Source organism: Corylus avellana, unplaced genomic scaffold (assembly GCF_965113065.1).
Source record: "Corylus avellana unplaced genomic scaffold, dhCorAvel1.hap1.2 HAP1_SCAFFOLD_176, whole genome shotgun sequence".
Taxonomy (NCBI): domain Eukaryota; kingdom Viridiplantae; phylum Streptophyta; class Magnoliopsida; order Fagales; family Betulaceae; genus Corylus; species Corylus avellana.
In genome coordinates, this window is record NW_028290569.1 from 27,501 (window position 1) to 32,821 (window position 5,321).

At 33.1% G+C, this 5,321-nt stretch overlaps 2 non-coding genes across 2 annotated transcripts; one reads left to right on the forward strand and one right to left on the reverse strand.

Annotated features, from left to right (window-relative positions):
• The first annotated feature begins 2,289 nt into the window (after positions 1-2,289).
• On the forward strand, positions 2,290-2,376 carry TRNAS-GGA (transfer RNA serine (anticodon GGA)). The gene has a single exon. It is a non-coding gene; the product is annotated as a tRNA-Ser (tRNA).
• A 1,256-nt stretch (positions 2,377-3,632) lies between these two features.
• Positions 3,633-3,705, reverse strand: TRNAT-UGU (transfer RNA threonine (anticodon UGU)). Its single transcript has one exon. It is a non-coding gene; the product is annotated as a tRNA-Thr (tRNA).
• Between the last annotated feature and the right edge of the window lie 1,616 nt (positions 3,706-5,321).

The following is a 5,321-nucleotide window of genomic DNA, read 5'->3' on the forward strand; positions in this document are numbered from 1 at the left end:
CTCCCTGTCGAATGGCCTGTTCTCCCCGGTCGGAATAGGCAGTTAAATTCCTTCCCTTAGAACCGTACTTGAGAGTTTCCTACTCATACGGCTCAGCAGTCAATTCTTTTGGTGTCCCATTTTTTAATCTACCATAATATATAATTATATAATTGAATAATTGAATGAGATTTCTCATAGATCTATCTCATTTTTTTTCTCGAGTTAACCAAAAGAGATTAATTGCATGAGTTTCAAACTTTAATTTTGATTAATAATTTAATCAGTTTTAGTTTTATCTTTTTTCCCACCTTCAGAAGAATAAAGCATAGGCATTTTCACTATCATTAGAATTTTCTAAAAGGTAACTATCTCGGTTTCATATATAAATTTCTATAGAATCTTTGAAAAAGACTTTCTTTCATAAGAAAGAAAAGACTTACTATCTTTGGGATCTGATTCTACACCGCTGCTCAATACCTTAGGGGATCGACTCTATTACATAAGTTGATTCCTAACTTTTATCTCATATCGTGACATAAGTAAGCAGTTCTTATTGTATCGGCCCAAAACCTCACTAATTGATCTTTACGGTGCTTATTCTTTCTATCAATTAGATCCTTTCTTTATCCATAGACTAAAGGATCTAGGCATACCTATTTCTTCCTATTTGGACTTCTATGAAGTTTCTTTCTTTTTCTTTGCTACAGCTGATAAAAATCGTTGTTTTGGACACGATAGATATGATATGTAGAAAGCCTATTTTCTAGTATTTATTAGCGGATTTGCTCTTTCTTTCCTTTTTTTCTTTCTATAGTGGAGATAGTCGCACGTAATGACAGATCACGGCCATATTATTTAAAGCTTGTGGTAAGAACGGGTTTCGTTCTAGTGCCCTAAAATAATATTCCAAAGCTTTCGTATGTTCTCCGTTCCTTGTGTGGATAAGACCTATGTTATAGAGTATATAACTTCTATCATAGGGATCAATTTCTAGTCGCATAGCTTCATAATAATTCTGTAAAGCTTCCGCATAATTTCCTTCGGATTGAGCCGACATCCGTTGCGGTCGTCTTCGATTCAAAGAATCTCCGTTCCAGAACCGTACGTGAGATTTTCATCTCATACGGCTCCTCCCTTTTTATGTGCATAATGAGAATAATACATGGAATCATCAAAAAAGATTGAAATAATTTCATTATGAACCGAACGGGGCTAGTGTTTTTACAAGAAATCTCTAACCAACCTTCCTGTAAAAGATCTTTTCTTAACATCAAGTATCTTGGTACTAAATAAAAATGATAACTCTAACAATTTCTTTGTTCTTAACACCCCTTAATTTCCGGGAATTAGTCACTTCAACAGTCTTCGATGGTTATACGGGTATCCAAAATACGAACGAGATGGATATTTGTTGTACCAACCATTCTTGTTAATCCCGATTCCGATAAAGAAAAGGTATAATTTATAACAAAGTTTTCGTATTGTTGATTCCTAGGCGTAGTGCTTCTTTCCCTATGCTGCCTATTGGTACTAGTGAAGTAGGGTTGACCTAACCCATAGGTGTAACCTTTCGCTCAATACTAGAATCTAAAATTGAAGCATCTGAGGCTGCATTAATCGGGGATACACGACAGAAGGAATTGTTTTATTTACAAACTTCACCTTCACAATAAGCGTAGATTTATTTCAATAATCTTTTTATTTCTCTCCCAAATAATGTATCTTTCTCCGAAGACTGAAATCGGTAAAGAAAAAAACATCAAATCGCACCATCTCTGTAATAGGTGAATGCCTCTTTTTCTCCTGAAGTTGTCGGAATTATTCGTAATAAGATATTGGCTACAATTGAAAAGGTCTTATCAATAAAATTTCCATTTATCCGAGATCTGGGCATAGGTAGCAATCCATTCTATAATTTCTTTTACTTACCTCTTGTGGGAAAATGATCCCACAAACAAAGAAATTGTACAGTACGAAATAACATAAAAATAAAAAAAAAAATAGATCAATTGATTCGTTCTAATTCATTGATTTAATTTGGTATAAATATTGTAAGTAAAAAGAATAACTATTGGAAAAAGATGGGAGCGCCGTCTTCGCAAGAATGAAATGAATAGATATATATCTTTTTTTAACAGTTTTTCACAAAAAAAAATTATTTTTATCCCCCCCTTGAAGGAAGGGTTTTTCTTTGATGAAAAGTTTTCTATATTTTTTTATAGTTAGAATTGACTGTACGTACCTATCAAAAAATCTAATATGAATGACTCACTATTCACTCGGTTTCTGGGCCATAATCATTATGTAGGAGAGATGGCCGAGTGGTTCAAGGCGTAGCATTGGAACTGCTATGTAGGCTTTTGTTTACCGAGGGTTCGAATCCCTCTCTTTCCGTACCTTTCACCTAATTCACCAATCTTATTAACAGCAATGTATCAAAGCAAATAACAATGGATACCATTATTCCAACGGTTAAGTTAGACCTTTCTTTTATTTTGATATAGATTCTTTATTCCTATGTTCCGCAGTACAGAAAATAACATACTGGAAAGAGTAGACAACAGGGAATGAGAATCTCCCTACCGATCCGTGATCCATGAATGGGAGAAAAATCCCCGTATCAAACTCCTTACTTTGATGGGTCTTTTTGCTTAGGCGAAAAGGGAAAAATTGTCCGAACCCTTGTTTTATTGTTTTATTTTAATTAGGTTTAAGTCTGACGAGAATAATATTCTACAACCAGCAATTCATTTATTTTCAAACCGACCCATTGACTATCTATTATTTGATTGACTAATCCTTTATATTGGAATGGTTGAAGGGTCAAATGTTTTGGCAATTCCTCGCGGGGGGATGAATCAAGATAATTTTGAATCAGAGCTCTAGATTTTTGTTCATCCCTCGCTGTAATAATATCGTGGGGTTTGCAGCGATAACTTGGTATATCTACTATACGACCATTAACTAAAATATGTCTATGGTTAACTAATTGGCGGGCTTGGGGAATAGTTGAAGCCATACCCAATCGAAAAAGGATGTTATCCAAACGCATTTCAAGTAATTGTAGTAAAACCTGACCTGTTGACCCTTTGGCTTTTCCGGCAATACGAACGTATTTAAGTAATTGTCGTTCTGTAAGACCATAATGAAAACGCAATTTTTGTTTTTTCTTCTAAACGAATACGATATTGAGATTTTTTACTGGAACGTGATTGGTTTCTAAGATCGCTTCCGGCTTTAGGCCTTTTACTAGTTAGTCCCGGTAAAGCCCCCAGACGGCGTATTTTTTTGAAACGAGGCCCTCTGTAACGCGACATAAAGACTCCTTATTTTATTGAAATTTCATAAATTAAAACTAAACTAAATGATAATAAATAAAGCGAAATCTACTAAAGTATTGTACCACAAAGAATAATTAGATGAATTGTATAAATATCCGGACCTTATTGTATTTGTATATGTCTAAAAAAAACTAAAGATTCTTTTCTTGATTTGTTATACCGAGATCGAGCTCCTCTAATTTCTAATTGTAGGTTCCTACGACACAGTAGATCGGTGACTCTTGGAAAAAAGGGGAAAGAAGCCTTTTCAATATTCTTTGATTTCACATTATCAATTATGTTATGTAAAAAATCAAACAAATAAAGAAAAGCCTGCTATCGGAATCGAACCGATGACCATCGCATTACAAATGCGATGCTCTAACCTCTGAGCTAAGCGGGCTCACATAACAAAATTGTACATATATAGGAATTTAGTAAACTACTGGGATCTTAATTATTAACTGTTCATTCTTAGTTTTCATAATGAATAGAAATCTAATGAATATAAATATAGAATAGAATTTCAAATAAATATTTGAATGAATAGATTATAGAACATAACGATTAATATTCTAAAAATAATCTAATAATTCTAATTAGATCAATTATAAATTGAATTAATTATTAATTAATATTTTAATATTAAAGTATTAATAAATTTACTTTTTTTAGTCATTTTGAGTTATGTTCTAGAGGGTCTGCTTTAAGGAAATGAAAAGGAGAAGAAGAAAATGAGAAAGAAGAAAGAGAAGGGTGTAATCGAGATAAATGCAATCCAGATCATAATGAAAGATTCCTCTGTTTTCAGTCAGAAAAATAGAAGATAAGACGAAAAAAAAAGAAAGAATCGACCGTTCGAGTATTTCAAATTACACGAGAAAAATGATAGAAAAGAAAGGAGGGCGTGTATAATATATATTGGTATATATACATCTATATTGAATTGCGGATACAGAAATGTTAGAATCATTTCTGATTGGACCAACACTAGATCTCCGATAGAGATGAAATGAGATAAACAATAAAAAAAAATAGGAGTAAACACGATTCGATATAGGAATCGGTATCTAATACATTCAATGGTTCCGAAAAAACAATAACAGAATATAAATGAAAGGAAAAAAAAAGGAAAAAGAAAAAGGGGAGGAGGGGCATCATAATCATAATGAGATCCTAATTTTAAAACAACAAAACAAAAAATGGGGGATATGGCGAAATTGGTAGACGCTACGGACTTAATTGGATTGAGCCTTGGTATGGAAACCTACCAAGTGATAACTTTCAAATTCAGAGAAACCCTGGAATTAAAAATGGGCAATCCTGAGCCAAATCCTGTTTTCCCCAAAACAAATAAAACAAATTTAAGGGTTCATAAAGCGAGAATAAAAAAGGATAGGTGCAGAGACTCAATGGAAGCTGTTCTAACAATTGGAGTTGACTTCGTTCCGTTAGTAAAGTAATCCTTCTATCAAAACTACAGAAAGGATGAAGGATAACCGTATATACATACGTATACGTCCTGAAATACTATCTCAAAAAATTAATGACGACCCGAATCTTTATTTATTTTTATATATTTATATAAAAACTGAATGAAAGAGTTGGTGTGAATCGATCCAAATTGAAGAAAGAATCGAATATTTATTAATCAAATTAGTTACTCCATCATAGTCTGATAGATCTTTTGAAGAACTAATTAATCGGACGAGAATAAAGATAGAGTCCCATTCTACATGTCAATACCGACAACAATGAAATTTATAGTAAGAGGAAAATCCGTCGACTTTATAAATCGTGAGGGTTCAAGTCCCTCTATCCCCAAACAAAACAAAAAGGTCCGTTTGCCTCCGTAATTATTTACCCGAGCTGCTCTTTTCGTTAGCGGTTTAAAATTCGTTATGTTTCTCACAGATTCTACTCTTTTACAAATGGATCCGATTGGAAATTGTTCTTTCTTATTACAATATTTGTGATATATTGATATATATAATACACGTACAATTGAACATCTTTGAG